Below are 19296 nucleotides of genomic sequence, written 5' to 3'. Positions count from 1 at the left end.
ATGCTGCGTTTGATCTTCAGTCTGCAGTCTCGTGCTCCAGATCCATGAGCCCGCCCTCTGTCCCATCTCGAAGCAGTGAGGGGGCAGAGGGGCTGTAAATGTGGACTGCGACTGTGTGTCTCCTGCCTGAGGGTCAGGCCCGGGACAGAGGTCAGGGTCTGTGGAACTTAAATCCGACCAGAATAGGGCAGCACAAGTGGTTAGCACTGCCGCCTCACAGCTCCAGGGTCCCAGGTTCGATTCCCGGCTTGGGTCACTGTCTGTGCGGAGTCTGCACGCTCTCCCCGTGTGTGCGTGGGTTTCCTCCGGGTGCTCCGGTTTTCTCCCACAGTCCAAAGACGTGCAGGTTAGGTGGATTAGCCACGATAAATTGCCCTTAGTGGCGAAAAAGGTTAGGAGGGGTTGTTGGGTAATGGGGATAGGGTGGAAGTGAGGGCTTAAGTGGGTCGATGCAGACTTGATGGGCCGATTGGCTTGCTTCTGCACTATGTTCTATGTCTAAATCCAACAAGGTGGAGGCATTCTCCCCGCGTCTGTGTGGGTCTCACCCCCCACAACCCAGAGATGTGCAGGGTAGATGGATTGGCCACGCTAAATTGTCCCTGAATTGGAAAAGAAAAAAGGAATTGGGCAATTTAAATAATTTTTTAAAGGTGCACTGAATTATAGCTCTGTCTGTGGTTGATGGGCGATGCATGTTTGGGAATACTTATCAGAAACATGTGGCTGGCTGAGGGGGAAAGATTGCAAAGGTGGAGCTCTGCCAGTGCGGGGATTGAACCCTTGCTCTTGGCCTTGCTCTGCATCACGAACCTGCCGTCCACACAACTGAGCTAAACCGGCCCCCGATAGAGTCATTACAGACAGGAAAAAGTCATTTGGCCTGAGAACCCTGTTGGCTCTCAGTATTAACACAGCAACCTCTTAATGCTTATTTGCACCCATTTGGCCAATAAAATAATAATAATCTTTATTAGAGTCACAAGTCAGCTTACATTAACACCGCAATGAAGTGACTGTGAAAATCCCCTCGTCGCCACATTCCGCCGCCTGTTCGGGTACACTGAGGGAGAATTCAGAATGTCCGATTCACCCAAAAAGCACGTCTTTCGGGACTTGTGGGAGGAAACCGGAGCACCCGGAGGAAACCCACGCAGACACGGGGGAGAACGTGCAGAGTCCACACGGACAGTGACCCAAGCCGGGAATCGAACCGGGGTCGCAGTCCATTCAACTCAGACAGGGCGTTGAGATATTCTTCATGTGTTCCCCTGTCATTTCCTCATCCCTGGCCAAGTGAAGGAGTCCGGGAACTGGGAGGGTGAGTTACGTCATCCCGGGGAAACTCCTCCGGCAGCGCGGCATCCCCTCAGCACGAGACTGGAGGGTCAGCTCAGATATTTCGTCCTCGGGTCTCCGGAGTGGGACCCGATTCTGGGTGGCGGTGGGGGAAGGGTGGGAGTGAGTGAGGGTGGCATGGGTGGGGAGGAGTGAGGGGGGGGTGTGGTGAGATGCGATGTGGGTCGGGGATGGGGGGGTTGTGGGGGGTCTGGCCACACAGCAGTTCAATCAAGATTTCAGCAAACAATTGATATAAACCTCACTCATTCGCTGAGGTTTGGCACCGACATGAACAGGGTGTCTGATTCGCTGGGGCAGCTGGATACATGGACGGGACGTTACACCGAAGCCCTCTCTACTTGACACTTGTCCCACCTCCTTTGTGGCGTCCGTCAAACATCCCTCTCGGTCCAAGCCTTTGATCGCCTTCCCTAACTTCTTGTTTTCTGGGCGTCAAACATTTGGGACGTTTCAGCTGCAGAGTGGGTTAGCACTGTTGCTTCACAGCGCCGGGGACCCGGGTTCGATTCCCGGCTTGGGTCACTGCCTGAGCGGAGCCTGCACGTTCTCGCCGTGTCTGCGTGGGTTTGCTCCGGGTGCTCCGGTTTCCTCCCACAAGTCCCCGAAAGACGTGCTTGTTGGGTGAATTGGACATTCTGAATTCTCCCTCTGTGTGTCCGAACAGGCGCCGGAATGTGGCGACGAGGGGCTTTTCACAGTAACTTCATTGCAGTGTTAATGTAAACCGACTTGTGACATCAATAAAGATTATTATTACCATATAAATGCTAGATGTTGGTGTAAAAAATTCCACCCATTGGGATAAAATGGAGGGCGATCGTGGGGGAGGGGATGGGGGGCCTGGCTTCTGGTTGCCGCCCCCCCCCCCCCCCCCACCCCAGCAACCAGAAGCCAGGCGACCGGCCCGGCAGAGGCCCAGCAATTCCCCCCTCGGCAACACCAGTCTCCAGCTTCCACCATGTCCAATACTGAGGGGGTGCGGGAGAGGGAGTAACGACCTCCCTCTGTGTGGGAAAGAGAAGGAGAGACAAGATGGAGGTCGGAGCCTGAGAAGTGGGCCAAATAGGCCGGCATTGAGATTCAAAATCAAAGCTTTGCGCACACTGGTAGGCCATCGGCAATCTTTCTGTGAAAGGAAATTGTGGTTGGTACTTTTATATCGAATGTTTAGTTCGTTAGCAATCACCCCACATGGCACCCCCTCCCCCACCACAGCCTGTTGGTCGAGCTAATTCCAGACACCCGTTACCTCAAAGTCATGAGTTCAGTACTTTGGAAACAGGAAGATGCGGTATTTTGTGGAACCCCTGCAGTGCAGAAGGAGGCCATTCGGCCCATCGTATCTGCACCGACCCTCTGAAAGAGCAGCCTACCCAGGCCCAATCCCCCCCACTGGAACCACACCTACCTTTTGGACACTAAGGGCAATTGATCACGGCCAATCCACCTGACCTGCACATCTTTGGACTGTGGGAGGAAACCGGAGCACCCGGAGGAAACCCACGCAGACACGGGGGAGAACGTGCAGACTCCGCACAGACAGTGACCCAAGCCGGGAATCGAACCTGGGACCCTGGCGCTGTGAGGCAGCAGTGCCAACCCACTGTGCCGCCGTGCCAGCCCAATTTTAATTGGAATCTTACAATATCCTGTCACTGTTTTATGTCGCATTTGCAGCCAGTTTAAATTCTCCTGTGGTTTGGCATCCTAACCTTTTCTATAATCTGGGAAATTCCACATTCCACGATTTGCTGGATCCCAGGAATTCTGGAGGACTAGTGTGCTGAATTTTGTTGTGAGGTTGTGGTGAGATGTCCTTGTGCCCCATGCCTTGGGAACATAGAAAATAGGTGGAGGAGTGGGCCATTCGGCCCCTCGAGCCTGTACCGCCATTCAATGCGATCAAGGCTGATCGTGCAAATTCAGTCTCCCACTCCCGCTTTCCCTCCGTACCCCTTGATCCCTTTAGTCACAAGGGCCATGTCCAGCTCCCTCTGGAATATATCCAGCGAGCCGGCCCCAACAGCTTTCTGTGATCGAGAATTCCACAAGTCTACAACTCTCTGAGAGAAGACATCCTTTCTCGGCTCAGTCCTGAATGGCTGACCCCTTATTCTTAGTAAGAAGTCTTACAACACCAGGTTAAAGTCCAACAGGTTTGTTTCGAATCACTAGCTTTCGGAGCGCTGCTCCTTCCTCAGGTGAATGAAGAGGTGGGTTCCAGAAACATATATACAGACAAAGTCAACGACATGGGTACCACCATTACACTTGAGAACACCACCCACCAGGTACGAGGTACATACTCGTGCGACTCGGCCAACGTTGTCTACCTCATACGCTGCAGGAAAGGGTGTCTCGAAGCGTGGTACATTGGCGACATACAGCGGTACATACACTGCAGACGCTGCAACAACGGATGAACGGACATCGCGCGACAATCGCCAGGCAAGTATGTTCCCTTCCAGTCGGGGAACACTTCAGCAGTGAAGGGCATTCAGCCTCTGATCTCCGGGTAAGCGTTCTCCAAGGCGGTGTTCAGGACGCGCGACAACGCAGAATCGGCGAGCAGTAACTTATAGCCAAGTTCCAAACACATGAGTGCGGCCTCAACCGGGACCTGGGATTCATGTCGCATTACATTCACCCCCCACCATCTGGCCTGAGCTTGCAAAATCCTACCAACTGTCCTGGCTTGAGACAATTCACACCTCTTTAATCTGTGATTATCGCTCTCTCCAGTCGCACTGTCTGGACCTGTAAAGACTTAATTACCTGCAAAGACTCGTATTTAAAGTATCAGCTTGGATCTTTGACTTTGTCTATACATATATATGTTTCTGGAACCTACCCCTTCATTCACCTGAGGAAGGAGCAGCGCTCCGAAAGCTAGTGATTCGAAACAAACCTGTTGGACTTTAACCTGGTGTTGTAAGACTTCTTACTGTGCTCACCCCAGTCCAATGCCGGCATCTCCACATCATGGCTACCCTTAATCTTAGACTGTGACCCCCTAGTTCTGGACGTCCCCAACATTAGGAAAATGTTTCCCGCATCCAACCTGCCCAGTCCCATCAGGATTTTATATGTTTCTCTCAGATCCCCTCTCATTCTTCTAAACTCCAGTGAGTACAAGCCCAGCCGATCCAGTCTTTCCCATGTCAGTCCTGCCATCCCGGGAATTAGTCGGGACACTCTCGAGAGCAAGACTGTCCTTCCTCAAACTAGGAGACCGGAACTGCACGCAATACTAGTTTACTCCCACTCTCTGCTTCCTGTTTGCCGACCAGTTCTCTATCCATGTTAATACGTTACCCCAATACCATGAGCTTGAATTTTGCTCACTAATCTCTTGTGTCGAAAAACCTTTTGAAAGTCCAGATACACAACATCTACTTGTTCACCCTTGTCCACTCTACTGGTCACATCTTCAAAAAATTCCAGAAGATTTGTCAAGCACGATTTCCCTTTAGTGAATCCATGCTGACTTGGACCACTCCTGTCCTCACTTAATCCTTAATAATTGACTCCAGGATTTTCCCCACCACCGATGTCAGGCGAATCGGTCGATAATTCCCTGTTTGCTCTCTTCCCTCCTTTTGTACAAAGTGGGGTTACATTAGCTACCCTCCAATCCATTGGAACAGAGTCTATAGAATGCTGGAAAATAATCACTAAAGCGTCCACTATTTCTCGGGATGTAGAGCATCAGGCACTGGGGACTAATCAATTTCTCCAAGACAATTTCCTGACTATTAACAATTTCTTCCAGTTCTTCCTTCATGCTAGACTCTCTGTCCTCTCGTATTTCTGGAAGGTTATTTGAGTCCTCCTTAGTGAAGACAGATCTAAAGTATTTGTTCAACTGCTCTGCCATCTCCTTGTTGCCCATTATGAATTCACCTGATTCTAGCTAAAGGTCCTACATTTGTCTTCACCGGACTTTTTCTCTTCACATTTCTATAGAAGCTTTTGCAGCCAGTTTTTTATGTTTTCTGCAAGGTTACTCTCGTATTCTACTTTCCGCTTCTGAATTAAACCCTCGTGTCCTCCTCTGCTGAATTTTTAATTTCTCCCAGGCCTCAGGCTTGGGTGACAGGAGCTGCAGTTGGACACGTTTCCTGCACTGAAGGAGGCAGTGACACCGGAAAGATCCCTGAATTCCCACATCACACAGGGGGAGCATGACACGGGTCTGGGATCTACTGCATGACTTAACTCTTAAGTTAATTTTACGACACCATCAAAAGAGAATAAGAGAAAATAAAATAAAAAATACTTACTATTCACCAGCCAAACAAGTACCTGCTGGCCGTGAAATCCTTCTTTACCATTGCTTGTCCTCCTCACAGTGCCCTTTTTCTTTGGTTAGAGGAGGAGGGAGGGGGGGAAACACTAATGTAGTTTCCTTGACACCAGTTCTTCGACCACCTACAATACAGTCCAGATGACAGAGTTGACGTCTCCCAGAATCCTCTTCTGCCGCCTCTGCTGGATGCATTAGCCATGTTGTGTTTCCTTATGGACTTTCCATGGATTCGCACTCCTCACTAACCTCCTCTACGGCTCACTGTGCAGGGGGCTGAGCCAAGAGATTCTCAGACAGTTTGTGACTGAGGCACATGACTCAATCTCCCCCAGGGTCTGTGGTCTCACGCTCGCCCAGGGCCATGTCAAGTTGCATCAGTCAGTTGGAGCTTCTGGCTTAACCCCATCAGAACCACACACATACTCACACTCTCTCTCACACACACTCAAACACACACTCACACACTCTCTCACAAACTCTCACACACACTCAAACACACACTCACATTCTCTCACACACACACACTCACAACCTCTCTCAGACACACTCAAACACACTCACACACTCTTTCACACAAACACACACTCTCATACACACTCACACGCTCACTCACTCACAAACACACATACTCACACTCTCTCACACACACTCATACTCACACACTCTCACACTCTCTCACACACACTCAAACACTCATACACACACACACTCATACTCACAGACTCTCTCACACACTCAAACTCACACTCATATACTCTCACGCTCACTCACATACTCTCTCTCACACACTCAGACACGCATACTCACACTCTCTCTCTCGCACACTCAAACACACACTCATACTCAGACTCTCACTCACACACACTCAAACACACTCACTCATACTCACTCTCTCACACACACACACTCACACTCTCACATTCATACTCACACTCTCTCACACTCACATCTTTCTCACACACACTCAAACACACGCTCACACACACACTCACACACTCTCACACACACTCATACTCACACTCTCTCTCACACACTCAAACACACACTCACATACACACACTCACACACATGCATTCACAGACTCAAAGGGCCAAATGGTCTACCCCTGTTCCTAATTCACCTCAGATTATAAATCGTTAATGCTCCCATCTGCACTGCTCACTGTGTGCTCGAGTGAATGTGCGAGTTTGTGTGTGTAAGAGAGAGTTTGTGAGCATGCAGGTGGGAGTCTGTGCGTATTACCAGTGAGGGTGAGAGTGAATGTGTGTGTGCGTGTGAAGGAGTGTGCGCTGGAATGCGAGCAGTGTGTGGGTGAGTGTGTCAGAAAGTGTTCACGTGTACGTGATTTACAGTCAGGACCATAACGTTTCGCCCTCGGTGTGTGAATGTGAGTGTGAGTCATTGTGAGTTTGTGTGTGAGTCTATGTATGGTGTGTTGCATATATTTGATATAAATATGTTAACATTGAAATAAAATATGTTTTTCAAAAGAGTGTGGTGAGTCTGTGTAAGTGTGAGCCTGTGTGTGAGTGAGTCTGTGTGTGAGTGAGTGTGAGTGAGTCTGTGTGTGAGTGAGTCCATTTTTAAGTGTGAGTGTGTGGGTGTGAGCCTGTCTTGGTGTGAGTCTATCTTTAAGTGTGAGTGTGTGGGTGTGAGTCTATCTTTAAGTGTGAGTGTGTGGGTGTGAGTCTATCTTTAAGTGTGGAAAACACCAAGGCCTCTGGCGGAGAAGGAATCCCCGCAGAAGTCTGACAATGTGCCGGAGATGCTGTCTTGACAAGAATCAACAACCTCAACGTTGATCGGCGGCCATCTTGGAAAAGGTACCGCACATGCGCAGTCGAGAGAAACGAGCAAGGTCACGGAACAGCGATCTGCGCATGCGCGGACGCGTCCCGCGAACTCCGTCGCGCGCTTCGTGACGTCAGAAGGCCACGGACCACGCCCACTTAAAGGGGAAATGTCCCAAAACACGGGAGGGGGGGGGGGGGGGGGGGGGGATTTAAAGCCTCAAAACCAGATTCTTTCACCTGGAATGAAAGCACAATGCCTGAACTTCGACCACTAGCTGAAAGTAACCTCCGCAGAATCCTGCAACAAGCAGTTAGCACCAAAGAGATGATACAGTCCTTGAAGACTATGACTCAGAACTTGAATTCTACTTTGGACACCGCGAGCCCAATGCCAGCTCCGACCCAAAACGTGATGATATGGTCCCAGAAGACTACGACTCAGACGATGATTTCATCATTGGAGATGGCGACCCCAGTACCAAATCCGAACCGCAACGAGATGTGTTCTACAGTGAAGAATCCGACGCAGACGCGGATTCGCTCTTCGGATTTGAGGATCTTCAGCCCAGCACATATGACATCCTGACTCGTGAGTGCGGGATTATGCTGCGGCCTGACACCAAGAGACAGAGAGCGGTACAAGCCCACAGTGAGCGACCTGCTGCCACACAGAGAGTGGTCCACGCACCCAAAGAGTCCCCGACTCCACACAGAAAGCGATGAAAGACTCCACAGCGAGACAACTGCACGTCTCCACACAAGAAGTGACTCCAGTGACACAAGCCTCCACAGCGAGCTCGTGGACAGCCTCCACGATAGAAGCAGCGCAAGACTCCAGAGCTCAGTCCTTGCATGAACAAGAAGTGATGACAGTCTCCACAGCGAGACCAATGCACGATTCCACACAGGGAACGCTGCACGACCCCACAGAGGGAGTGACACAAGCCTCCACAGCGAGCTCGTGGACGGACTCCACAATAGAAGGATGCGACAAGTGACGACGGCATCCCATTTCCCATACAAGATGTGCAACGTGACAGACCTCAGCTAGAATGTACAGAGGCACTCAACAATCACAGTGAGACTACTGGTGACTCCGGTGACACCACGTTTCTGCAAACCTCATTCGTTCGAGCCTCTCCACAAGCAAATGCATTCCTGACTGTTTTGACCCCGGACGGGGAGCATCACGAAACTTCAGGAGATTCAAGTGAACCTGAAATGACTCCGGACGGGGAGCATCAAGAAACCTCAGCTGACTCAGGTGAACCAGAGAGGGCTCCAGACGGGGAACATCGACAAACCAAAGATGATTCAAGTAAGCCGGACATGACTCCAGACGGGGAGCGCCGCAAACTCAGTGCTGGCACGCTCAAGAAAACAGCAGATGCCACAAAGCACGCTGACACGAGTAACTGTGTGAAGGACTCGTATTATCCATAGAGTGTGGTCCTTGAGATCAGCCAACACGACAACAAAACCAACCAACACAACAACATCAAAGACAGTAGCAAGAAGCGTACCAACGGCAACAACGTCAACAACAAGCACGACAAAAACAACACCAATGGAACTACGACTGGTACGACATGGTACAATCTGCAAATGAGGGACACTGTTACTGCTCAGCTCAGTACATAGACAAACCATGGCAGGACGATGCATCTTACCACTTCACGTTTGCTGCACTACCAACAGGCAACCTCGCTTTCTGGACAGATGCCATCAAGAATTACCACCACAAGCATCGAAAGAAAAAAAGTGTCCAAATCAGACACTGAAGTGATGTGATCACTTCTTGGTTCCTTCAGCACAGGGACACTGATGGTGTTTACAATGCAATGTCACCATCAACATCACCAACTCACCAACCAAACAAGAAAGCCACTCGACCATAATAATTAATGAACTTTGGACACATGCATATGATTTGGACTTATTGTTTAATGATCACTGTTATCATAACTTGTACAGAGTACCACTCATCTACCTAGTTTGTTCAATTTTCTTTAACACTGTACAGAAAATATGTAACACGAAAAAAGGGGGGAATGTGGTTATATACATCACTGTAAGTACACAAAGGGTTAATGTACATACACTACACCAAGCTAGACACTAGAGGGAACACCAGAGACATGACACACAGACAATAGGCCAATAAGATAGGACCCGACCAATGGGCATTCACGATACACACAGAGATGACACTACCACAGGAGGGCATTACACCAACCCATTTAAAAGGACACAGCACACATGCTCAGCCTCTTTCCAGTGGAGACTCTCAGTGAGTACAGACACAGGGTTGATTGAACATCACACCCACCGCGTGGATTGTAGCAGACTGGTTCGTCAGTCTGAGTAGCTATAGCAGGATTAACAGTAGCGTCGAATCCAAGTAGGAGAATTGTTAATAGTTTAATAAACATGTTGAAGCTATCTCCAAGTCTGAACCTTCCTTTGTCAGAGTGCATATCAAGGAAGCAGCTTATGCTACGTCAAGATGCTCTGTCATCGAGCTGCGGAACGCAGACAATGCCTCTTTGTGCGCACACTCAGAGACCGAGCATTCACCGAGGCGTATGAGAGAATGGGCCTCAGACTAAACATCTGGAAAACAAAGCCCGCTCCTGTCAGACAGAACTGCCCCCCCCTCCAAACTTCAAGATCAACGGCGGTCCCTCAGCCAACTCCACTGGCAGAATAGGCATACCAACGTGAGCGGCCTCTCCCAGGCCAATATCCCCAGTATTGGGACACTGGTCACGCTCGGCCTGCTGCGATGGGAGGGCCACATTACCCGCATGCCCGACTCGAGACTCCCGAAACTCTCCTCGAAACTCCGCAAAGGCAAGCGATCACTCGGAGGCCAGAGGAAACGCGACCAGGACACTCTGAAAATCTCTCGAAATAAATGCAACCTCCCCATCCACATTCGGGAATCGCTTGCCTTGGAACGCACGAACTGGGGAAGACGCGTCCGGGAAGGCGCCAATCACCTCGGGCGTCGCAGGGCGCAGCGCGCGGAGGTGAAGCATAAACTGTGGAAGGAGAGCGCAGAATCCGGAGCCTCCCACCCGCCCACCTCATCAAACACCACCTGCAAAACCCGTGGCAGAGTCTGCAGATCCAGGATCAGACTATTCTACACCGCAGAACCCAACCTCCCTGGAATGGAAGCAAGTCATCCTCGACCCTGAGGAACTGCTCAGGAATATGTCCTTAAGTGTGATTCATAGAACTTACAGTGCAGAAGGAGGCCATTCGGCCCATCAAGTCTGCTCCGGCCCTTGGAAAGAGCACCCTACTTAAGCCCCACACCTCACCCTATCCCAGTAACCCAGTAACTTCACCCAACCTTTTTGGACACTAAGGGACAATTTATCATTGGTCAACCCACCCAACCTGCACATCTTTGGACTTGTGGGAGGAAACCGGCGCGTCCTGAGGAAACCCACGCAAGACACGGGGAGAACGTGCAGACTCCGCACAGACAGTGACCCAAGCCGGGAATCGAACCTGGGACCCTGGAGCCATGGGTGTGAGTCTGCGTGAGTGTGAGTTCATCTTTAAATGTGGGTGTGAGCCTGTCTTGGCGTGAGCCTGTCTTTAAGCGTGCGAGCAGTGTGTGATGCCGCCTACAGTTAATCAGCCGGTTGGAGTGAGGTTGGGCGGTTGGATGGATTGGGTGGTGCCCTAAAATGAAAGGGGAGAAATTGTGAGGGAATAATGGAACAGCGCGGAGGCAGTGGACACAGGAACGATGGATTTCCCAGGATTCACCCTCTCTGAGACATAAACTGAAGCCTTTTCTACGAATCAGTCGCGGGTAATAAGAGGAACACAGATCAAAAGAATCTGCTACAGAACCTTGGGAGAAAATATCTTTGGAGGAAGTTAAAACCACAACAAAGAAAATGTTGATGTGGAAAGGGGGGGGGGGCAGTTGGTCTCAACGATGATTAGATTCAACAAGATTAGATTTCCCTTCAGTGCAAGTCTTATGCAAAGCAAAACGGGTGAGTCAACAATTAATGCAGAACATGCAGGAAACTACAGTCTGAGAAAAATGGGAGCACTGGTTATGGTCTGCAATTTGTTGCAAAGAACAAAGAAAAGTACAGCACAGGAACAGGCCCTTCGGCCCTCCAAGCCTGCGCCGACCATGCTGCCCAACTAAACTACATTCGTCTACGCTTCCTGGCTCCGTATCCCTCTATTCCCATCCTATTCATGTATTTGTCAAGATGCCCCTTAAATGTCACTATCGTCCCTGCTTCCACCACCTCCTCCGGTAGCAAGTTCCAGGCACCCACTACCCTCGGTGTAAAAAACTTGCCTCGTACATCTACTCTAAACCTTGCCCCTCGCACCTTAAACCTATGCCCCCTAGTAATTGACCCCTCTACCCTGGGGAAAAGCCTCTGACTATCCACTCTGTCTATGCCCCTCATAATTTTGTAGACCTCTATCAGGTCGCCCCTCAACCTTCTTCGTTCCAGTGAGAACAAACCGAGTTTATTCAACCGCTCCTCATAGCTAATGCCCTCCATACCAGGCAACATCCTGGTAAATCTCTTCTGCACCCTCTCTAAAGCCTCCACATCCTTCTGGTAGTGTGGCGACCAGAATTGAACACTATACTCCAAGTGTGGCCTAAGTAAGGTTCTAGACAGCTGCAACATGACTTGCCAATTCTTATATTCAATGCCCCGGCCAATGAAGGCAAGCATGCCGTATGCCTTCTTGACAACCTTCTCCACCTGTGTTGCCCCTTTCAGTGACCTGTGGACCTGTACACCTAGATCTCTCTGACTTTCAATACTATTGAGGGTTCTACCATTCACTGTATATTCCCTACCTGCATTAGACCTTCCAAAATACATTACCTCACATTTGTTCGGATTAAACTCCATCTGCCATCTCTCCGCCCAAGTCTCCAAACGATCGAAATCCTGCTGTATCCTCTGACAGTCCTCATCGCTATCCGCAATTCCACCAACCTTTGTGTCGTCTGCAAACTTACTAATCAGACCAGTTACATTTTCTTCCAACCTGAGGAAGGAGCAGTGCTCCAAAAGCTAGTGACATCGAAACAAACCTGTTGGACTTTAACCTGGTGTTGTAAGACTTCGTAATGATTTTCTTCCAAATCATATATTTATACTACGGACAGCAAAAGTCCCAGCACTGATCCCCTTCGGCTGGACCTCAATGAATTCCAGCCCTACTTGACTGACCCGGAGTCACAACACAATTGAATTAACCAATAATTCTCAGGAAAAATACCCCTTTGGTTGTCCAATAATTACACTCACCAGGTTTGTAAGTTTAAACACAATTGCTGTTTATTTCTAACAAGAACTACAATTAAATATGCACCAAATACAATTGGTTGACTATTATCTAACTCATAATCCCCCACTTTAACTTGACCCACCTTCTACTCAAAGACAGACAAAGACAGAGAGGAGGAGAGGGTGAAAATAATAAGCACAAGGATAAAGATTCTTTGCTTCAGATGGCTGGCTTCAAGCAGACCTTCCGTCAATTTCAGATCCAGGTCTCTGATTTTAGCCTGTAATTGTTTCAAAAGGGCCTCTGCAGTTTCAGAAATACAGCAACTCACAGACTTTCTGGAGGGAGAGAGAGAGATCGATCCTGAGAGTCCAGGATTCAAACTGAGCTACTGGGTCTCTGAAAATCATTCCACCCGAGGAGGTCCCAAGCTAGCAGCACCATGAAGTATGTTGCAACTTGTTGAATTCTTCATTTTCTACGCTGCTTGACTTAAAGGTACAAGTGCCTTAAGCATCCATGGATCTAAAATGGTTATCAGCAAGAATAAATAAATGGGATTAAAGGGAATCAACAGGAACAAATCCTGTACAAATCCACTAAGGCTGGAAAAGTGCCTCAACGTGTTTGCGTTGAGCTTCACTCGAACAGTGCGGAGGGGTGAGAGGTCAGTGTGTGAAACGGCAGGCGATCGGAATCTCCGAGTCCCCGTTGTGTGGCGGACAGAGGTGACGGTGGGGCCGAGCTGTGTTGAGTCTCCACGGGGTAGGGGGATGTGAGCAGGCAAGGCAGTGTGCGAAACTGAACGTTCCCACAGGGTTGCGAACCGCCGCAAATGTCGAGCGGGTGTGTGTGTGCGTGTGTGTGTGGCATTGCTGAGCCAGCCACCGTGGGACCCACAGACGCGTAACCAACCTCATGACTGGCCTGTTGTGCGTGACATCTATTGAGGCACTGTCGACCGGCGTAAGATGTGTTTCACAAGGCCTGAAATAAATCCCCTATTTGGTCTGTGGATTCTCGAGGAACACTAACTAATGGTATCAACCTCAGCACACACACACGCACACACGCACATGCCTGGACCTCACAGCTTCTAGAGAGACCGTCACATCTGACCTTCACGAGTGCTGTTTACTCCATCATACCCTGTGCCCGCGGCAGCAGTGATTGACAAGATATGCCCCCTTATAGGTACATGCCATCACGCCAAGACAAAGGGGAGTGGCCCTCGTCCACAGATGTCACAAAAAAAATACAACGCCTACTGGGAACTGCGGCACGACGGCAGGGTGGTTGGCTCTGCTGCCTCCCAGCGCCAGGGACCCGGGTTCGATTCCGGCCTCGGGTCACTGCCTGTGTGTGGAGTCTGCGTGGGTTTCCTCCGGGTGCTCCGGTTTCCTCCCTCAGTCCAAAGACGCGCAGGTTAGGGTGGATTGGCCGCGATCAATTGCCCCCTCAGTGTCCAGAGATGTGTAGGTTAGGTGGGGGGGTTACGGGGTAGGGTGGGGGGAGTGGGACTGGGTAGGGTGCTCTTTCAGAGGGGTTGGCGCAGACCCGATGGGCCGAATGGCCTCCTTCTTCACTGCGGGGATTCTATGAAGCCCGTGTCAGGAAGACGGCCTGTATAGCGATGGTTTCATCGACCATACCAGCTTGCCAAAGTCATCTGAATTTTCGCTGACTGACATACTTCCCGGGGTCCTGCTGTGGGGAGTGTTTTTCATTCGGCAACAGACGACTTCCTGCCTCCTCACCTCACACGAGAGGCAGCACAGAGTCAGCAGTTATGATGTGTGTCCAACTTTTAATCAAATGGCTGTTCTCCTGTGTGATTACCTCCTGCACGAAAGGGCCTGGGTTAAGTGGTTCACAGTGCGCGCTCACAGGCTGGTCGCTGAGGATCGTGGCGAAGGGGGGGGGTGCTCTCGGCTTCAGCCTCAGTGGTTGACGGCGGGACTCACGCCAAACTCTCAAGGAGGGAAAGAGAGACAGATTAAAAGGGAGAGATACATAGAGGGGAGGGAGAAAGAGAGAGAGAGACGGAAGAGAGGGAAAAGAAAAAGAGACAGAGGAAAAGAAAGAACAATTCCGAAGGACAAGGAGAGAGAGTGAGATTGAGAGAGAGAGAGAGAGATGCGGAAATAGAAAACTTGTTTAAAAAAGGGATTATTTTGGCATGAGTATAACTCCGGGAGTTTTCTTGTTATCCCAAATTCCTTTTGAGAGTCTGCCGTTTTAAAATTTGTTCACGAGATCTGGACATCAAGGCATTTGTTGCCCATCCATAATTGTCCTTGAGAAGGTGGGGGTGAGCCGCCTTCTTGAGCCGCTGCAGTCCCGTGCGGTGTAGGTACACCCACAGTGCTGTTAGGGAGGGAGCTCCAGGATTTTGACCCAGCGACAGTGAAGGAACGGCCGATATATTTCCAAGTCGGGACGGTGAGTGACTTGGAGGGGAACCTCCAGGTGGTGGGGTTCCCAGGTATCTGCTGCCCTTGTCCTTCTAGATGGTAGAGGTCGCGGGTTTGGAATGTTGCCGAAGGAGCCTTGGCGAGTTGCTGCAGTGCATCTTGTAGATGGTACACACGGCTGCTACTGTGCGTCGGTGGGGGAGGGAGTGAATGTTTGTGGATGGGGTGCCGATCAAGCGGGGCTGCTTTGTCCTGGATGGTGTTGAGCTTCTTGTGTGTTGTTGGGAGCCGCACTCATCCAGGCAAGTGGAGAGTGTTCCCTCACACTCCTGACTTGTGACTTGTAGATGGTGACCAGGCTTTGGGGGAATAAGGAGGTGACTTACTCTCTGCAGAAGCCCACCTACACAGACACAATCGGCATCATCGGCAAATTTGAACATGTAGCTTCATATCCCACCATCTAAATCGCTTATAAATAGTCATTTGGTGGTACAGAACTTGACTATTGCTGAAAAGCACATTTGTCGAAGTTTTTCACCATGAACTCATCAGGGCAATCGCAAAGATGCCAATGTCAACGGAGGCAACAACTTTCTACTCAGAAGAGAGTGCTGGTTGGTTGGCAAGTAGAATCTGATTGGTCGAGGCTTTGCCATGCAGAAGGCACCAGTTTCTGGTGACTGACAGTTAACTGCCAAGTTACGTTTGAAAATTGAAGCAGGTAACTTGACTCTGATTGGTCAAGGCAATGCCCTGAGGAATGAAGTAGTGAATGGTTGTCACATATTTGATGGCAGGTTGCTGCCTTCAAGGAAGAAGGACGTTCTGCTTATCACACAAACGTGGATTGTGGTGTATGAATTTCTGTGCCAATGTGATGTTGGGAAGCAGGTTACACTCCAGGTGTAGCCTCACCAGCACCCTATCCAGCTGCAACATAGCCTCCCTGCTTTTAAACTCCATCTCTCTAGCAATGAAGGACAAATTTACCTTGGCCTTCTTAATTACCTGCTGCATCTGCAAACCAACTTTGTGCGATTCATGCACAAGGACACCCAGGTCCCTCTGCACAGCAGCCTGCTGCAATGTTTTACCATTTAATTAACAGTCTATTTTGCTGTTATTCATAGGTAAACACCTGTTTGCAGTGTTGCTAGGCGCATCAATATATCAAAAGTACGAGTTCCATTTACACAATCAAACTGTCCCTGCATTTAAGCAGCTTATGTGTTCCGATAGTTTTTTAAAAAATATATAACCAGCAGGAAACATTCCTATTTATTGGATTTCCCTGATATTCCACTGTTCGCAATGGGTCAGGTGCAGATCAGACCCAACAAACCTGTGTTTGCAATACTCAAACCATAGTGTCCAACATTAGATGTGATTCCGCAATTTGACAACATTTGTTAAATAATCCTCAATGCGCTAAAATTATGCTGACAACCAATTTAAGATTGTCAGTTGGGCTCACAGTGTGGAAGCTACATATAAATACACAGGGCCATGTCCTTTCCAGACAGATAGATCATGTACACACACTGCGCCTGTTTCAGCTGCACAAATTAAGTGATAGCTATTTGCTGGTTTATTCCTCATGGCGATGCCTTGACCAATCAGAGTCAAGCTGTCTAGTTTAAATTTCAAACAACACTTGGCAATTAACTTTCAGTCACCATCAACTGGTGCATTGTCCATGGAAACGCCTCTACCAATCAGAGTCCACTGGTCAACCAATCGGCATTCTTTTCTCACATAGCATAAAGTTGTTATTTCCCCCCGGCATTGGTATTCTTGCAGGTTGTACTGATGGGTGCAAGATGAGAAGCTTTGACAAAATGTCTTTTTTCAGCGATACTCATTAATAAATCGATGGATAGTAGCGTCCTTGTCACAGCTCCCTGTGGGGCAACACTAGTCACATCCTGCCAAGCAGGATGAGATACGTTAGCGACCTTTAAGACTTATCTGGATAGGCACATGAACAGTCTGGGTATAGAAGGACACAGGCAATTGGTTGGTCTAGATAGGACACGCTGGGTGACTCTAGCGGAACCCAAACTGAGCGGCTGTGAGCAGGTTATTGCTGAGTAAGTACCGCTTGATAGCCCTGTAGACTTTGCTGATGACGGAGAGTAGACTGAGAGGGTGGTAATTGGCTGTGTTGGATTTGTCTTGTTTCTTGTGTACGGGACACATCTGGGCAATTTTCCACATTGCCGGGTAGATGCCAGGGTTATAGGTATTCTGGAACAGCTTGGCGAGGGGCGCGGCAAGTTCTGGAGCACAAGTCTTCAGTACTATTGACGGAATATTGTCAGGGCCCATAGACTTTGCCGTATCCACTGCCTTCAGCTATGAGGAGCGAAGAAAATCGACTGAATATTGAATGCATTGAGGATATGAGGAACAGGTTCAGGTTGGTACAAATCGCCAGTGTTGTCTGTTACTCTGTTCTGCCGCCATTGAGGATGTGAATGTTCATGGAGCCTTCCCCATTCATTGGGTTTAATTGTCCACCATTATTCATGACTGGATGTGGTGGGAGCGTGCACTGAATGCGGGTGCAACGAGTCTGTGAGAGTTCTTGGCACAGTTAATGTTCCTAAACATGGAGAGCCAAATAGAGGCAGACACACTGCTTTTGTCGTTTAGGAATGCTGCCGAAGATTCGGTGACCAGTCAGCAACAAGATAAACTGAACACACTATTAATAATGTCGGCGCTGAGGGAGTGCTGCACTGTCAGAGGGTCAGTACTGAGCGAGTGCTGCACTGTCAGTGGGTCAGTACTGAGGGAGTGCCGCACTGTCAGAGGGTCAGTACTGAGGGAGTGCCACACTGTCAGAGGGTCAGTACTGAGGGAGTGCTGCACTGTCAGAGGGTCAGTACTGAGGGAGTGCTGCACTGTCAGAGGGTCAGTACTGAGGGAGCGCTGCACTGTCAGAGGATCAGTACTGAGGGAGTGTTGCACTGTCAAAGGGTCAGTACTGAGGGAGTGCTGCACTGTCAGAGGATCAGTACTGAGGGAGTGCTGCATTGTCGGAGTGTCAGTACTGAGGGAGAGCTGCACTGTCAGAGGGCCAGTACTGAGGGAGTGTTGCACTGTCAGAGGGTCAGTACTGAGGGGATGCTGCACTGTCAGAGGATCAGTACTGAGGGAGTGCCTAACTGTCAGTGGGTCAGTACTGAGGGAGTGCCGCACTGTCAGAGGGTCAGTACTGAGGGAGTGCCTAACTGTCAGAGGGTCAGTACTGAGGGAGAGCTGCACTGTCAGAGGGTCAGTACTGAGGGAGTGCTGCACTGTCAGAGGGTCAGTACTGAGGGAGTGCTGCACTGTCAGAGGGTCAGTACTGAGGGAGAGCTGCACTTTCAGAGGGTCAGTACTGAGGGAGTGCTGCACTGTCAGTGGGTCAGTACTGAGGGAGTGCTGCACTGTCAAAGGGTCAGTACTGAGGGAGTGCCGCACTGTCAGAGGGTCAGTACTGAGGGAGTGCCACACTGTCAGAGGGTCAGTACTGAGGGAGTGCTGCACTGTCAGAGGGTCAGTACTGAGGGAGTGCTGCACTGTCAGAGGGTCAGTACTGAGGGAGCGCTGCACTGTCAGAGGATCAGTACTGAGGGAGTGTTGCACTGTCATAGGGTCAGTACTGAGGGAGTGCTGCACTGTCAGAGGATCAGTACTGAGGGAGTGCTGCATTGTCGGAGTGTCAGTACTGAGGGAGAGCTGCACTGTCAGAGGGCCAGTACTGAGGGAGTGTTGCACTGTCAGAGGGTCAGTACTGAGGGGATGCTGCACTGTCAGAGGATCAGTACTGAGGGAGTGCCTAACTGTCAGTGGGTCAGTACTGAGGGAGTGCCGCACTGTCAGAGGGTCAGTACTGAGGGAGTGCCTAACTGTCAGAGGGTCAGTACTGAGGGAGAGCTGCACTGTCAGAGGGTCAGTACTGAGGGAGTGCTGCACTGTCAGAGGGTCAGTACTGAGGGAGTGCTGCACTGTCAGAGGGTCAGTACTGAGGGAGAGCTGCACTGTCAGAGGGTCAGTACTGAGGGAGTGCTGCACTGTCAGTGGGTCAGTACTGAGGGAGTGCTGCACTGTCAAAGGGTCAGTACTG

General features: G+C 50.0%; 1 protein-coding gene across 1 annotated transcript in view; it reads right to left on the bottom strand.

The window, feature by feature from the left end:
* ikbkb (inhibitor of nuclear factor kappa B kinase subunit beta) overlaps window positions 1-5664 on the bottom strand; it is a 224189-nt gene extending 218525 nt beyond the window's left edge. The window contains exon 1 of the mRNA XM_072485962.1: window positions 5646-5664. The gene's annotated coding sequence lies outside the window, so the exon portion shown is untranslated. The remainder of the gene's footprint in view (window positions 1-5645) is intronic.
* Between the last annotated feature and the right edge of the window lie 13632 nt (window positions 5665-19296).

This window comes from Scyliorhinus torazame, chromosome 20, assembly GCF_047496885.1.
Source record: "Scyliorhinus torazame isolate Kashiwa2021f chromosome 20, sScyTor2.1, whole genome shotgun sequence".
Classification (NCBI taxonomy): domain Eukaryota; kingdom Metazoa; phylum Chordata; class Chondrichthyes; order Carcharhiniformes; family Scyliorhinidae; genus Scyliorhinus; species Scyliorhinus torazame.
This window is presented reverse-complemented; position numbering and strand designations above follow the sequence as displayed.